Source organism: Patella vulgata, chromosome 1 (genome assembly GCF_932274485.2).
Source record: "Patella vulgata chromosome 1, xgPatVulg1.2, whole genome shotgun sequence".
In the NCBI taxonomy this organism is placed as follows: Eukaryota; Metazoa; Mollusca; class Gastropoda; family Patellidae; genus Patella; species Patella vulgata.
The window spans coordinates 36,712,908-36,731,296 of record NC_065879.2 but is presented as its reverse complement, the minus strand read 5'-3'; positions in this window follow the sequence as shown (position 1 = coordinate 36,731,296).

The window sequence follows — 18,389 nt, the reverse complement described above, 5'->3', positions numbered from 1 at the left end:
CAGCGCGTGCTATCGTTGCACGTTTCGTATTAACCAGTCTTACAATTGGAATGGCACCTGTGTTAATGTGATTTTGTATTTTGAAGTATCCCTCACAATATAATGTATAAAAGAACAGATATCTTTTTCTAGGTAGTGTACATTAATTTTCCAATGAATAGTTAGGTACCTAAGATATCGATTGTCCAACAAATGTACCAAATGAAATACATGTAGCAGCAGGCACGTACTACCTGTTGTGTATATTTTCTCTTAATCCGATTGGTTTCAATATCTGACCAATCACAGCTGGTAACCTTATCGGTATTTATATTGTTCGAATAATACATATACATATATTCAAATCGAAGTCCATAAATTTATAATAGTGAGTGCATCCGGGGAATGAGACATGAGTATGTCATGTACGCTATACTTCACACGTGATAATAGACCTACTATTTATAAAGTTCATGCGTTGTTAAACAGCCACGTTCTCTGTACGAATGAATGGCAGGTTGGGTTACTTGCTTCATATTTTAAAGGGTGTATGGCTCTATTCTTTGAAACCTTAAAATAGACGAAAATGGGTCTAAAAGCACATTTTAATGTAATTATCTGTGTAAATAATGTGTTTACATTTAATTTCTACAACATTTATTGTAATTTCTGATCAATTATGTTCGATGGAATACTTGAACAGCCCAAATTGAACGACAGTCGTTTAAGCCGGCTTTGTCAATTCTATACATTTTTTATTACTATTTTGTAGTTTGTAAATCAGTCTTTTTTTTAAATTACTTCTGCATTGTCTTGTTGGGTATGGTTTTCTTTGTTCTTTATAAATGACGCTCGAAATCATACAGTGCACGACGTCGTCTACTGATTTTAAATTTTTTACAGTGACTTAAATATTTCATGTTAGGGTAACATATTTTCACGGAATAGCAACATCAATATTGACTGAAATGGACCAATATTGAATTCTAATTCCTATTTTCAATTCAAAATATTATGGATCCCATTGAGTAGATTAAAGACGCTGTTAATAGTAACAGTAAAGTCTCACTGCGTCATTTTATTTTGTGCAATAGGAATATCGGTTCAAAAAAGATTCAGTACCATTCACTATTGAAATATCATCGATCTTTGTTGCTCGCCGCCAGAATCGATAGTTCTAATTAAGCGAGAGTGATGAAATTTGGTGTACAGTTTCATTACATACCTTGACTAAATTCAATAATGAGCATTTTCTGCTCAAAGTAAGCAAAGTGATAAAACAATTTGATTGGTCGAGACCTTGTAACACAATAACTGTCATTGAACTGAAGTCCAGAGTTTATTTAGCGCTGGTGTTTTTATTTTGTTTTCTGAATTAAATGTTAAATAATCCATCTCGTATTAGGTGGTTTAAGCCGCGAAAATTGTAAATGGCTTATCTTTAATAATTAAAATACAACCATAAATTGTAAATGTGATTTTGATAGCCATTAAATGGTAATATTACAGCCCCTACTCCACCCATCCCGCGCCCAATAAAGATAAATACAAAAGGAATTCAGTATTTTTAGCCATCGAATTTTAATGGAACTAAGGATATTCCCAGTGTGAATTTAATGTATGAGCGGAAAGAATTTAAAATCAGACCATTTCGATTTAATAATTTTTCTAGTGTAACAAGGCTCCATTATTTGGGGTTCACTATTCTTAATCTGCTCTAATGAATTAAAAGACAATGAATTTAGCCATTGAAGACATTGAAGATTTGAATTTTATTTTCTGCATTCTGCAAATAATTATTTTACTTAGGTGCGTTTTCATTTATATAAAAAAAAAAGTATTAATGGGCGGGATAGGTTCATCGGATAACCATATACCCACCTGCACTTTGCACAGTCACTGAAAGTACACAAAACAAATAGACTATGTTTTACATAACACGCCTTTTAGATCCTTTGCGTCTAAAATGGTAATGAAACATACAAACCGGATTTCTCAAACAACCGTTTTTCTTCGCCCAGTATTGACGTCACTATTTGTCACGCTGTATCGTTTGTATTGCCCTAAATTCCTTAGTGTTCCCCGCTTTTGTCCTATCTGTGTAAATACGTTAATCCTCGTCACCACCTTAAATGCATTTGTAAGTAAATAAAAATTGACAGAATTCTAACAATGTCCACTGGACACTTTCCACGTTGTATGAGGGGACCACGGTGTCTAAGTTGGTAAGACGCTGACTTGCTAACCTGGAGGTCGCGTGTTCGATCCCTACATTGGCCGAGAAAGTTCATCGGGATTTTCCGACGTAGTTTCCCCTTGTTAATGGTGCAGGATAAAGGGTCTGACAGGGACAGTTGTCTAGTCGTTCCGATTGGACGAAAAACCGAGGTCCCGTGCATACATTGGCGTGCACGTAAAAGATCCATTGGCAGATGGAAGTCGATAGGCCATAGTGCCGCTGAACGTGCAAAATTTCCCCCATAGCACACTATATGGCGTATGCCCGTCTTCATTATCCAAGTCGTAGCAGAACAGTAGGACGTTAAACCAAACCCCATTTCATTTCATTTTGTATGAATAGAAGACTTATATTTAGTGCAGAATACGCCTATTCTTTTCTTGTGAGTATTTCTTTCCAATATGTGGCCGAATATACATGCTGCATGGCAAATTCTCACTGAAAGAACCCCACATGGTTATCAAGAGATAAGAAGTTAATTAATCAAATGCCATTCTTGAAACGTATGTTGGAAAATTGGTGGTACAGCATAAATGGAGTATGTATCTATGCATCTTTCCGTGAAAATACGTGATCCTAACATCAAATATTTAAGACACAATGAACATTTTAAAATCAGTAGACGATGTCGTGCACTGTATGATCTCGAGTGCCATTTGTAATGAACAAAATGTTTGCATCATTTATTTTGAACAAGACCTACTGACCTACAATTTACCATTTTCTCAGGATATAAGTAACCAAAAGAACGAAACATTGAAATGCGCAAATTGTATTACCCCTACCCCATGAAAAATACAGGGTTCATCGATAAAAAGGAGAAAGCTAAATTTAACAACAGAAACTTTTTTACAAAAAAATTCAGACTCATTTTTTTAAAGTACTGTAATTTCTAAAAGATTACAGTGGCTAGATTACCATAGGCGTAGGAGCTCAAAGTAATTCAGGGGGGCATAAGAGAAAATTGCCCGAAATCAATAACGTTTTTTCGGGCATACATATCATAAGAGAGCTTCGGGCATATTTTCGGGCATGCAGCGGACAAGAAAAAGACGAGAAAATACTTTTCGGGCAGTGTGGATCTCATAGAAATAAGTTAGTTATATTTTTTCTCTAAACGTTAGTAGAAAAAAAAGGTCGCCGAATTTTTCATTGCCCGAAAATAAATTTTTTGGGGGGCGGGGGGCAAATGCCCCCCCTGCCCCCCCCTCCCGATTTCTACGCCTATGTAGATTACAACATTTTGTGGCCTGGATTTTTGGCTGGCCCAAAGGCACGTGCCTTATTTGCCTAATTGTTAATCCGGCACCACGTTAATAAACATTCGTCAATATTTATTATGATTATTGTAATTATCTCAAGCCTTCGTATCGTAATTGCGTTAAAGAGCACGTAAGACGAAAAACCATAATTGCGTGTACTTATAGCCAGTGGTTACTATGTGCACTTAACGGCCAGTTAACATCAATCTGATTAAAATTAAATCAGCAAATATAGACCTGCCCTAAAAACGACTTTGCCAATTATCGAAAACACTCTTAATCCCCCTAGACGCCAGTGACGTCACAGTGACCACATGCATATTAGGGATCTTTATTCCTTAATTATCTATATCGACCGGCGTGTGTATTCCTTAATCCCCCGATTAAATAACACAAATGACTACGTAATAATTTGATTTGTAACTTATTTCAATTTAATTTAAGATCCAATTTTGAATTTGTTTTATTATGTCCAGCCCTCTCTTCTCACGACAGCGATTTTAAAACTGTGTTATATGTTGCTTGGGCTGCAAAACCAATGATCGAAAAAGATGGCCATGCGATACAAGGCTTGAATGAAGATTTACAATGTGAATAGGTTTATGAAGCATATCCAAAGGATATATGCGAGCTGTTGATAAGTCATCAAGAAGATATGTATCCCGTTCATATTATGAACTTTGATTTTGAATCTTCTGATGAAGAAATAGGAATAAATTAACTTTTAAACATGTCTCTTGTTTTGTGTTTTATTTACATTTCCAGATCTCTTCAAAAGTACCATTATAATTTAATATTTTGAATGACTAAATTGGTACTGAACGAAAAAGCTAACGAGAAGCCACTTTTCAGGTCAATTTTCAACCAAGTCGTTTTTGTCCCCAAAAATACATTTTGCTCCGCCCCCAACCCAGCCCCTCACACCTCATACAATGGGAATCTTATACACATATTTAGAGATGTGCAGCGGAATAAAAAAGTAATGTTTTTACCAAGCTCTAAGAAAATCATCATTTAAATCAACGTGAACTCATTTCCCGCCAATTTTACCCACCCCACCCCCTTCCACACATGTAACCCCCACTCCACCCCACCTCCCCAAAAAATCAAAACATTCACTAGTATTTATAATACGTATTATAATTGCGTTAAACATTCGCCAGATACGTATTGTAATCACATTGACCATTCTCTAGTATTTATTAAACTGATAGTTAGCGGGGAATCGAAACCATGCCACTTGACTCAATGACAGACCTTCTGATTCAACGCGCGCACGTTAAACATTCGGCCACCCAACCCTCGGAAAAAAATAGGGGTGGGGGTTGTAAAGTTTACACAGCATAAACTGTGGAAGTTCATTTATATTCTTTAGCCGGGAGAGGAAACCGGATGACCTGGAGAGAACCAACGAGGTTAGGTAGACGACCTTACGCATGCCACCACACGACTTGACTCAATGACCTAACTTATTATCGAAATCAAACGCTTTAGATTAGTCAATGCCCCCCAACCCCCCGCCCGCACCGCCCTTCACCGACACCAACACCCCTAATTACTTAGGAGCCAGTTTGTCTTTTCATATCCCCCTTTATAGTAGATCTAAACTGTGAATTAATTTTTTTTTATGTTTGCTTTATGTGAATATGTGATATGTATGATATGTAGTGTAGTATTATTTATGAGTATACGTTTTAATTTATTCGCAATTTCCTGGTAGGTCCTGTCACGGCGGTAAACTAACTTAAAGTGTCCATATTGTCGTGAAATAAAGGGACTTTCTATTTATGATTTGGTGACGTTTCAAATTAGAAAATCCAATACCAATGTAGTAATTTAAACTGGGAAGGGAAAAGTTCCTTCTGTGTATTGTTCAGGATACTTTAATTTGTGTGTTAATTGTTCTACGTAGTTAAAATACAAATAATTTTAATCATCGATGTAAGTTATATTCTCCGTGAATTTTTGGACATTTCTAAAGATCTTTATTTTAACTCTTAAGAAAATACCATTTTAATTCATATTAACAAATTAAGTGAATCAATAAATGTATAATAATAGCACGAATGCGACAAGTGGAAATAAAAAATTTAAAATAGAAATAAGTATAACAGTTAAAAATTCATATCAGTAATTGAATACTAATAAACTGGAACCTTAATTAGAACAAATCAAGGGGGGGGGGGGTGTATGGCTGAATGGTTAGCGTGCGCGCGCTGTATCATAAAGTCTGTCATTGAGTCGACTGGCGTGGTTTCGAATCCCCGGTTGTACGTGGCAAGGAGTAGGGTCGCCTGTCCAACCTCGTGGGTTTTCTCCGGGTCCTCCGGTTTCCTTCCACTGCTAAAGACCCCTACGCGCAAGCGAATTATGTAAATGAAATTAAACCAAATGTTAGTCCCGAAATGACCTAGTTTGTGTCGAGTGGACGTTAAAAACCATTTCTAAAGAACAAATCAAAGGAAATCAAAGCACATAAATAGAAAATTAGAAGATTAGAAAATTTGTTGATTTCATTTATAAATATATTTAGTCAAAATACTATTCAAAAAAAGTGTGTATAATAAATGCTTCCAATTATGAGGTCCAATGTTTATGAATTTCATACTAAAGATCGATTGTAAGCCTGAATGAATACACAGACACGGAAGTAAGAAGTTGTTTTAATAATTCAAACAGCTTGACCGACTTTAAAAACAAAACTGCTAACTCCGATTGGTCGCTTAAGTCTTATCAATAATTCTCATTGCTATTATGGTAGCTTAATATAAAATTATGGAACAGGTGTGCAAGAAATGCGTAAATACTAAATAGTATTTATATTTTAAAAATCAAAATGGCATGACAAGAATTAATAAAACAATCATGATCTGTTTTGAATCGAATCGTGGGAAAAACTGTTTAATAATAATAATAATAATAATAATAACGAATTTATATTGCGCAACAATTCATCCCACTTGGGATGCTCTAGGCACATGAAAGTGTTCACATGGGTTAATTATAGTGCCTAAACAGCCAGGTTTTCACACTTAATTTGAAGATAGACAATGTTTCACATTTTTGAATGGAAGGTGGTAGCGAATTCCATAGAATTGATGCATTATACTGAAAAGTCCTTGAACCAAATTTCTTCATCTTATAAACCGGTATATCTAACAGTAATTGATTCTCAGATCTCAGTGACATTTTTGGTTGGTAGTGTGTCAAGAGATTCTGAAGATATCTCGGTGCTATTTTATTTAATGTTTTGTATGTCAGAGTTAAAATTTTAAAGTTAATTCTCTCGCGCACTCGTAGCCAGTGAATATTATTTAAGATGGGAGTGATGTGTGATTTTGATCTAGCTTTAGGCACAATTCGTGCAGCACGATTTTGGGTCATTTACAATTTGGAAATTTATTCATTAGTTAGTCCAGAAAGTACGGCATTACAGTAGTCAATTCTGGACAGCACGAATAATCGAGCCAGTGCAACGGCTGCACTTTCAGGTATAAAATGACGGACTGATCCTATTCTTCGAAGATGAAAATGGCAAATTTTGCAGATATTGTTTATGAGAGAGTTAAAACTAAGGTTTGAATCTTAGAAAACGCCAAGATTTTTCACAACATATCTGAATTTCCTGAGATTTCACAATGCAGGTATTAAGTCTCAGACCAGGTCCAATAAGGAGAAGCTCGCGATGTTTATCGTGATGTAGATACTTAAATACAATGCTAAATTTCCTTATTAATTACAACTACACATATGTATTTAAATTTATTCAGTAGGCTTAAATGTAAGATAATTAGCATATCTAAATGCAAGGGACTGGAAAAAATCACTAGATATTCTGTTTGTAAATTTACTGATCGATTTACTGATGAATTCACTTGTACATCAATAAGGAAAAGATGCATAATTTATTATTTTTAATTATTACATTCACTTCTCACTCTTCCATCAATAAATTTACTCACATACCCTTTACCATTTATTGAACCTTTTTGGGGTAAATTAAATTAAGGATGTGTCATTTGCATTTTTCGCAAAAATATCAAATATCTCACGGCTTAATCCGCGCTAATATGCACCCAAAACTATTATTTAACATTCAAGTAAAAAAACAAAATCGAAATACCCGGGTTGATTCAAATGAATTAACACAGACCTATTTTGTTCGCCCATAACAAAATGGCGGCGGGCTTATTACAAAGCGAGCAGCATAGATCGATGAAATTTCAATTCAATATATCTTTGTAAATACTGAACGGAATCGAATCATTTTCGGACCGATATTCCTATTAGAGACCCAACTTTCACAATATTATAGTTTTCCAGGGATTTCTATTACGTTAAAATGACGCAATGCGACTGTAACTAGTGACCCCGGCTTCAATAATTGCCTGGTACACCTGCTAGATCTGCTAGTATACTTACAGGTAAATTTCTGGGTATATTTTATATAAAGTAGTAAATTAATGGGTAAACTATAATTTAGTAACTTCAGTTTTACATAAATTAGTAACTTCAGTTTTACATAAATTAGTAACTCCAGTTTTACTTCAATTAGTAACTCGTGTTTTACTTCAATTAGTAACTCGTGTTTTACATAAATTAGTAACTTCAGTTTTATATAAATTAGTAACTTCTGTTTTATATAAATTAGTAAATTCTCTTTTATACCAATATTCGTAAATTTACCACGGCCCTAATATATTGACATCCCTCTACATTTCGTTAATTCAAGTTTCTAGTGATTACTAAATTATTATCAGGCGTGTCCCGTCAATAAGTAAACATACTGTTATATTTTCATCGGCATATCAGGGATTACTAAGTAAACATATTGATACGTAAATTATATTTATTCACGAATATTTCTCCGTTTCATGGAACAATTTTAAAAAAAAAAATATGTTCACAATGATTGGAAAGTACGATAATTCTATTTCATTGATTCGGAAATACATTGATCCGGCCTTAAATGCTAATACATGTTACTCTTAATAGTTCCGTTAATTAAAATGCATACCAAATTCAGGAATGGTGGATAAATTGAGTGAATATGAATTTATAATTTTCATTTGAAAATATCAAATGTGATCAATTTAGGACCAGCTTTGTGCCACAGACGAAGATCAAATAATAGGTTCAAGGATGTAGTATTCTATAATCTATAACAGGTATAAAGATGTAGTATTCTATTTTCTACAGCTATAATGATATAGTATTCTATAATAATGTTCAGAACTCTATTTTATATTTGTATTCGGTGTTTTGCAAAGGTTAAATTTTCTCAAAAATAAATGTCGGAGTACGTGTGAAATTTAAGCGCCAAAATATAGAGGAATGGTGTATTCACCTTGTCTCAAAATTCCAGCTCAAAATAATTAGTCGTTTGGTCGTGAACATCAAAACTGCTTATCCGAACACGTAACCCTTTTCAGATTTCGGGTAAATTTTTTTGTTGGGTGACCTAATAATCGATTCCCGTTCCTTGAAAGGTATATACAGTGCATGACCGATGTGCTGTACTTGATAACGAAAGATAAATTTTACCTACACATTATTTTTATAAAATAAAAGTATGGTTTTATCCAGACACCGCATAATATAGCTTGGGACACCGGTCTTCCATTTTCAGATGAAGGTAAATGAGTGCATGTATAACTGAGTCATAGCCTTACGTACTCGAGCTATACAAATCGAATTGGTGTTTATAATTAAGTGTAAATGACCTAATGGTCATGTGTAGTACGAGGTGGGTCATTTTCCAGGACTAAGCCCACTCTTTTTCGAAATTTTCTTTTAATGCGCGACAATGTATACAGTGGTGGACCCCATTTGTTCGTCCCATATTAGTGACTAATCAAATTTCCTTGTCATCACCCTGACCAATGAAAATCGGGCACGAAAAAGCGGTTCCCTCGAACCGGTAGAGAGATCCATTTCTGAAGGATATTCTCACAGTTACATACATCATCGTTGATAAATTATTAACTGCGTGTAATTACTTGTACCAACTTGTAATTCTGCTTAGCATATATATAATATTTTAACGAAGTAATCATTAATAATAATAATAAGTCCACATATAGTCGTGCTCATCGCGCTACAAAACACAAAAAAACAACACACAATCATTGTATTAATTGTTTTATTAGTTTGCTTAGTTTGTTTATTTATATCAAACGACAGCTTGTTTGTTCCAATCCAGAACCGAGCCAAAAGCGTTTTGTTTGATGTTTTATTTATTTGAACAGTTTCATATAACCCGTTGCTTTCATACAGGCAATGATTCAGGAAGCCACCATTCCGAATGTTTCATGGATCCTATGATGAGAATTACGATTGCCAAGAAATGGAACCAGGAAACGATTGAATACTTAAATAATAGTGGGTTTCTATGATTAATCATGTTAAATATTAAGTGTTTTTGTTCATTTCTCTGACAAAAATAATTATGGAAGCAGGAATGGGACCGGTGATATTATTTCCCCAACATACATACGAACATGAAAGACGGACGAAGCAATTAATTATTTATACCCTGTTTAAACGGGGAAAGTTTAATGAGTGTCATTGCGAATTCAAGTGTTATTGGATACATTAATTTGATATACAAATCAATAAAAAATTTAATTTCCCAGAACGGTTCTTTATGTTTTAATTGCAAAATGAATCATTATTATTACTAAGATTTACCTTTCACTTGGTTACTTTACTTTCTGCCGTTTTTTTTATTATTCCATATGTTGTGTGTGTGTGGAAGGGGGGGGGGGTCAAGAGGTGTACCGCGCTCGCTTTAGATCATAATGTCTGATATTGAGTCAAGTAGCGTAGTTGCGGCCCCAAGCTCGTACGTGACATGAAGTAAATTCGCCTACACAACCTTGTGTGTTGTTCAAGAGAAAAGCAATATGATTGTACAATAGGTCGCAATGTGGGTAGATGGGTAGGTAGACAGGATAGGAGATAATATGATATTTTAAAGAAAATATAATTCTTTTTTAAAAAAAACTTCTATCTGTGTCACATCAGACATAGTTGAGCTCACCCCAGATCCCTGACCCTTTTATTGTCTTGTGTGTCCGTATGTTTGTATCCTGTTTTGAATGGTTAATGGGTTGGGGTAAACATCCTCTTAATCTCTTTGACACTCACCTAATTGAATTAGACTGACCCTCTAAGGTGAGAATTTGCATTATCGATGGAATTAAAAAGAAAAGCGCTTTAGATTTAACTATACTGATTACCATGTGGTCTACAGACGAACGTGATTTGTTTATGTGACATGAGGTCATTTTGTCAGGTATTGCATGTCACACCAAATCCGTTTGGCTCTTTTGGGATTGATGACCGGGAGATTGAGAGAAAACATTAACCGGTAAAAAGAGAATCATTACACTCATGGTTAAACATATTCACATTTCAGCCTGGCATAGTGTTTGTTTACAGAAATAAAGCATACATTAAAATGAAATGGGGTTTAGCGCCCTACTGTTCTGCTCTGACTGGGTTAATGAAGACGGGCATACGCTATACAATACAGTGTCCTATGAGTGAGTGAAATTTTACCCGTACAGCGGCGCTATGGCCTACTCCAACTCCCAGGGAGTCTTTTCGTGCACGCCTATGTGTACACGGGACCTTGGTTTTTCGTCCCATCCGAACTGCACCATTGACAATGGGAAACCACGCCGGAAAAATCCCGATGAACTTTCTCGTTGAACACCGGGAGCGAAACCGCGGCCATCAAGGTTAGCTCACTTAGCCACATTGGCTCAATAAATTACATATTAACCCGAGCACGCACCTCTTCAAGCAGATAGTAAAATTACAATCGCACAAACTTTTACCGATCTATATTTCTCCCCAACCGTCCGCACTATATAACTCTTTTCTTGTAGCATTTAATCACGCAGTCCAAGCTGGGGGATTTATTATTTTGAATTTATTCATTAGTAATTTATTTATCATCATATATTGATATTGCCTGAAAAGTGAATTTATATTATTCATTTATAACATCGATTATCGTCAGCTATCAAATTCCCAAACAAAGTGAGATTATATTTTCTAGAAAGCTTAGACATCACTTCATCATGCACAACACTGGTTACTATATATAGCTAATGTGAACGACAGTATGAAATCAGGCTTCATTGAAGACCACTCAGCTAAATAGCTGGCCGATCATCATTTTTGATTTTGATTGATTTTGCTCATTCGGGATTGTTATAATTGTATTGCGTGCAAATGTTTGAAATAAATCTTCCAATACAGTGCTGAGATTTTTCAAATTACCATTTTTGGTTTTTAAGGATTTTATCTAATCTTCGTTCAAAATACTTTGCTCCCCACTGATTGAATTTCCGATAATTATGTAAGATTAGGGTTATTTTGAATATGAAATTATGCAACATTACTTGGATATCCACATGTATTTTCTAAGTAAGTAGTAAAACATTTAAAGCATATGGTCTAATGATTTAACACGTGCGCTTTAGATCTGTCATTGAGTAACGCCGTCCTGTTAGATTAGAATGCCTTGACCCAATCGATAAAATCAAAGATTAAGGATTCTGAAATCATTTAGCTAATCATTTAATACATATTTATTGCAGTCTGTTCCGGTATCGTTCCCGAGGGCAACCTAATAAATAACAGATAATACTTGTCTCATATTATACTTAATATTTGCTATTGTTACCTGATTATTGATATGATTCAGGAAAGTCCGTATACATTAAAGGTCGTTATAACCTTCATTAGGAATGTTTTTTTTTCATAATAGCTTACTTCAACCTGATTTAAAATACAATAAAAGTTCCAAACCAAAATCACATTTAGAGCTGGGTTAAATATTTGTTATTTCGAAAATATCACGGTACGCATATCACACATTCCGATTTAAGTTTTTTAAACGCGTGTACTAAATTCCTCACGCTCTGTTGATAATATTACAGCGCAATATATGATCCGTGTCCAAATAATTCTATTATTAGCTTTATTCATCCCATAGTATATACAAAGTCATGTTTGACATAAATTCCCGAGGTCTAAACACGCAATTAACAAGTTAGTCGTCTTTACATGTCTATGGACGAATAGCCACTATAGGTACATGTACATTATAAAAATACAAGGAAGTGAATTGTATTCATTCTGTTTACTGCTTTTTGAAGAAAAAAATGGGTCGCTGAATGTAGTTCAATCAAATGCGTATCCTGTATGACGTTAAGAGGTGGATTTTGATTGGCTGTGTTGTAAACACAAATAGAATAGTTTTCTCTCATTCACTGTTATCGTATATAAGATACTAGATTCGCTGTACGTTTCATTTTGTGACATTGAATACGTATTGTAAAAACACTCATGGCATATTCACTTATAGAAGCCATACGTAGAGGGGATACGGCTGAGGCCATAGCTCTCATACGAAGTAGTAGTAAAAGTGGCAATATTGACATACAAACTGTTAAGCGCGATGGAACTGCATTATTTTGGGCCTGTTGGAGGGGGGACATGGAACTTGTTTTACTTTTACTACAGTATGGCGCTGATGTTAATGCCAGGAATTGTTGGAATTCGACACCACTTCATGCAGCATGTGATAGTAACCATCCTGAAATTGCAAGGTATATATTATGCATTATTATAGTTTTCGAGCATTATTTACTTTTTTTGTTATTCGAGTATTGTCCCAATGAAATAATCTTTGGTTAAAAGATATTTAAATAATCAAACAAATCAGCTATATCGATATTGCTCTTTTAAGAAAGTAGACGAATAAATATGGCGGCACAGACTCCATAGAAAGTAATAATAGACTTCAAATGACCAACTTACCGTCAAATGTATATTTTAATAGTGGTGCCTCTGATAAGGTATGATCTAATAGTGGTACCTCTTATTCTGGAAGGTCGTACCTTTCACTGAAATAGAAGACATGTTCGCCCACAGAATAATTATATTATTTTGTGTTATTTTCAAAATAAGAATTCTAATTTTTTTCTTTTACAGACATCTTCTTCTTCACGGAGCAAATGCAGATTCCCAAACATTAACCGGTGACACACCGTGTCATTTGGCAGCATACAGAGGTTATGCTGCTGTTGTACAAGTATTAATAGAAAATGGCGCCAGTCTTTCAGTTTTAAATAGAAATCGAAGAACCAGTTTAGATGAAGCAACTTTAAGTGGAAATACAAATTTAGTCAATTATATAGAAGCTGTATGTGATATAAGTAAGTAAATTTTTTTGAAATGTGACATTTCTCCTTTCTATACCTTTCTTAGAATGTAAATAAACGGATGGGGACATGTACGTGATTCAGTGTACACATTGCTTGATTCAAATTACACGAAAGAATTCCTTTTTATTGCGATTCCTGTAGAAATGCTATGTCCAATTTGTTTTTGTTGAACGTTCGATATTTGATATTTTAAGATTGATGCATATGACATGAACCGTATATACGATACTGTATTACGACTTTATTTACATATAAATCTTACACCTGCTGAACTATAATATAAATACTATATCACCAGAACTATTTGAATTATACACTAGCCAGGCGATTGGGCTCGTAAACAAACTCAGTTGTTGTCAACTACTTGAATATGAAAAAAATATTTAAATATCGAGAATTATCGAAATATGTAATGTGTCTGGGTTTTATTTATTTTTCAAAATAACAGACACCGTTCTGGCGGTTCTTGTGAATCAAAGCCCACTTTGTCGAAATTCGGGCGTTTTTTGATAAGGAAGTTCTTAATCGATTGAATTTGAACCAATATTGACATATGTACGACAAATTTGTTAATTCAATAAGTGTCTATATACAGGCCCGCGTGAACGGCGTGATAAACAATAGCTATCAAATAACTTAACATTTTAGATTTTAAACCAGCACAGTACTAATTTTCATTGACGTAATTTTTCATTGACCCTATGCTGTCTTCCCACACCCATGCCTTCCTCCCACACCCATACCTTCCTCCCACACCCATGCGCACTCATACACATCTCTTTCAAAAATACCACTCTGTATAAGTTTGTATTTAACATATATAAGGGTTCGACTATCTCTTACTATACATGATAATTTAAAATGACACATTATTTGTTTATTTGAAAAAAAAAATCATTCTATGTGCACTGTAAAAATTAGCCATTTTGTATGTGGCCAAATTCCGTAGTTTAACTCCGTTTTTCTGTTAATCGATGGTTTATTGTGGAGAAAATGTGTTAAAAGTATGAATTGTTTCTTCAAATTACGCGTTTTATGTATTTCTATGGACCATTCAGTATTAAACAAGAAATTTCCGTGATATTTAGGGATGAAATGTTTTATTCCATTCTATAATAGACCTAATACTGTTACAGTTAAAATACGGAATTCGGTCACATAATAAATGGATAATTTTTACGGTGTATATGCATAGCAAGAGGGCGATTTTGATTCGTAACCCGGGCCTTATTCTTCCTAAGCTAAGTTTATACACAAATCAAATTCGTTGTCAAATTAGGTATACACATGTACTGGTTTTTGGCGAATAAAAATACAAAGGATATGGTTAAGTGGGAATATCATTTTTTTTCTTCAAATATCGTAGTATATAATAAGGAAGCTGTCATAATATTTGTGACCTATCTCAAGGACGCCATATTCTTCTTATGTGATAAAAACGTCATTTTGGCGTGACAAATATATTAATTAGTGTGACTATACAATACAAGTTATTGACCTCAGATTATTATCTCAGCTAATTTTGTTGTATTTTTAGACTTTGTTTATATCGTTTCTGCCTGACGGTTTTTATGAGCACCGAATTAAGCAAATAGAACAGAATAAGTATTCGGACATTGGTCAATCAAATTGCGACAATCATACCATTGACGCTCTTCAGACGGAAATGGGGTGGGTGGTGGCAGTGACTGAATGATTTAACGTGTCGCTTTAGATCGCAAGGTCTGTCATTGAGTCAAGTGGCGTGGTTTCGAGTCCTTGCTTGTGACAAGGTGGAGGGTCGCCTGTCCAACCTAGTGGGCTTTCTCCGGATCCTTCTTTTATTGAAATACATTTGAACCCTATGTTAGTCCCGAAATGGCCTAGTTTGTGTCGGGTGGACGTTAAACCTCATTTCTCTCCATCTATCTCTTTTATCGAATGTGGCGATAACAGGTTTGTTTTTATGCATAGTTTTATTCGCACAGGGAAATTTTGAGTATTTATTACTTTTCTGGGTCATAGGTCGTGATTATATTGTCATGATAATGTTACATACATAACCGAGTTTTTTTTATAATATAATAAATTGAAACCAACACGGATACATCCGTTTAATAGATTGTACGGATACATCCGTTTAATACATTGTGTTTTCCCGCATTAGGAAGAATTGGCATAATAAAGAATAAATAATAACGAACAAAAAGAACAGGCGTATTAAATAATAACCCACAATCACTCTTTTGTGACTGTCTATGAAAGATATAAAATAAATCTTGAAAATAAATACACAAATGAATAAATGCATAAACTGAAACATGTTGAAATATTTAAATAAATTTAAAATGATAATTCAAATGTAGTAATCTTTCGTGGAGAACTGGATGCATAACGTAAAACATGTTGATTTATTTTAATAGAATAAGGAATATACACAATAATGAAATGATGCAAATGCTCATCAATGTTATATGTATGTTGTTACTTTTATAATTATGGTGTTCATTTTATAAGACGTTCATTTTATATTTATGGTGTTCTTTTTATATTTATGGTGTTCTTTTTATATTTTCAGTTTCTTCTAAAGACCCGGTTACAGATACGAAGACGGTAACAGATGCAATAACATGCAGCCCCATAAGAACAATAAACAAATTTTCACCAGACGTGCGGTTTGAAAATCAGTTTATATATAACTCTTCAAATAATACATCACTTTATAATAATTTATCCATGGATACCACAAGCAATGTCTCCCAAAGTATACACTGGAATATAAGAGAATAGATTGAAATATAAGAGAATAGACTGGCGTATCAGAGAATAGACTGGAGTATCAGAGAATAGAATGGAATTATACCTGTAAATTATTTTCGAATTGAAACAGTGTTTGCTGTGAACATTTAAGCTTTCAGTAGTTTCCACGAAAGAAGATGTTTTTTTGATTGTTGTATATTAAAACCCCAAAACAATCAGCTTTAATGTAGAACTCAGTTTTAATGAATCACTGTTTTGAGCAGAGAACTCAATAATTTTGTAAAAACAATGTATATTCCTGAGGACGTTTTATATTGTTTTGGTAGCTATTATCACTCAAAAAGCACAAACACGAGTGCTAAAATGAATTACAAATAAAAAAAGATAAAAATAAATATTATTTATTATGAGGAAGTTGTGAAGATAAGATCTGTTAATCTAAGAATAAATACGGGTGCTAATATAATATTATAACTGGACTATGTATACTTCATAAAACAAAACAAAAAAACAACGCTGTGCAATAAATTATTTCTGTTAAAAACAAAATAATTCTAATTTGTAAAATAACACATATTCCAAAGCTGTGAATTTGATATTTTTACAGTAAATTGTAATATGATATTTGTAAAATAACATATATTTCAAAGCTGGGAATGTGATATTTTTGCAATAAATTGTAATTATGATATATATGCTATCGTATTATGTAATATTTCGATGTATAATATAATTAGTGACATGACAACTGGGTTTAGATATCATGAAAATACTGTGATAATGACATTGTTTATTTTTAAATTCTTGAAGGTTTTCTGTGATAAAGTTTGTTATTAAATTATTAAATATTATATGCTGTGTTTGTTATGATGACACTTCCTTGAGTAACTGAAGTTAACTATTTGATCTTCAAACTTAAACATACATTATGCAAGAGCTAAATCTGCCTATTGCAGGCCTTTCTTTAGGCTTGAAATGTTATCTAAATTATTCATCAGACATTTATGAACTTATCCAGGCCATAATCAACTCTTGATGGCATCGCTAGCCTGCCATGTTAATTGGATTAGATTCCGATTTGCTGTTCGACTTCCATTCATAATTAAATCAAAAAATGGATAATCGAGACTATGTTTTTATCCTACCGACTTTAGTAATGATGAATAAGACTAGCGCCAATATTCAATCGCTAAAATCTCGGTTCAGAGTGGATTCAATTTGACTGAAATTTTCAGCAACCCCCTTTACATTATGTAGTTTTTAACTATTATAGTGAGAACTGCCAGCTCTTTATCTAATCTTCCATAATGTATCTTTAAAGGTACTTGAAGAAAAAAGGGAGAGAGACGGTTAAATTTCCAATAACTGTATTCTGTAAAGAGGCATATATATATGTTTTTTGTATGAAAAAAAAGAGAGAGTTACAGTTCCAAAAAGTTCGACCAATCATGTGTATTTAAAGACAGATTATGGATTAACTGATTGGGGTGTGTGTGTTTGCGGGCGGGGGGGGGGGGGGGGGTCTGAATGTTGCGCTTTGACCTTTAGCTGGCCGGTCACCTCCGGCTTGCGCCGTGGTTTCAATCCCTTATGTGACGTGGTGTATTCTCAATCTCGTGCGATTTCTCCGTATACTCCAGCGCGTGCTAAAATAATAATGATAAATAGAATAAGACAACTTGTCTGCGACATCTCCCTTGGCAATCTGTTTCACAGAATATCACTGCGGATCAATGTGCTCCCGTGGTGGAAGCGGACGTTAGACACCACGAACAACATTCACTGATTAAGTCAAACTTAAAGACAGTCACATGCTTTTAGCGGAGTCTATGTGACTACTGTACCTATAATACTTTTAACCCCTATATAATATTTAAATGACATTTTTCGTGTGAACGACATTCTGCCTTCTCTTATTTCCAATAC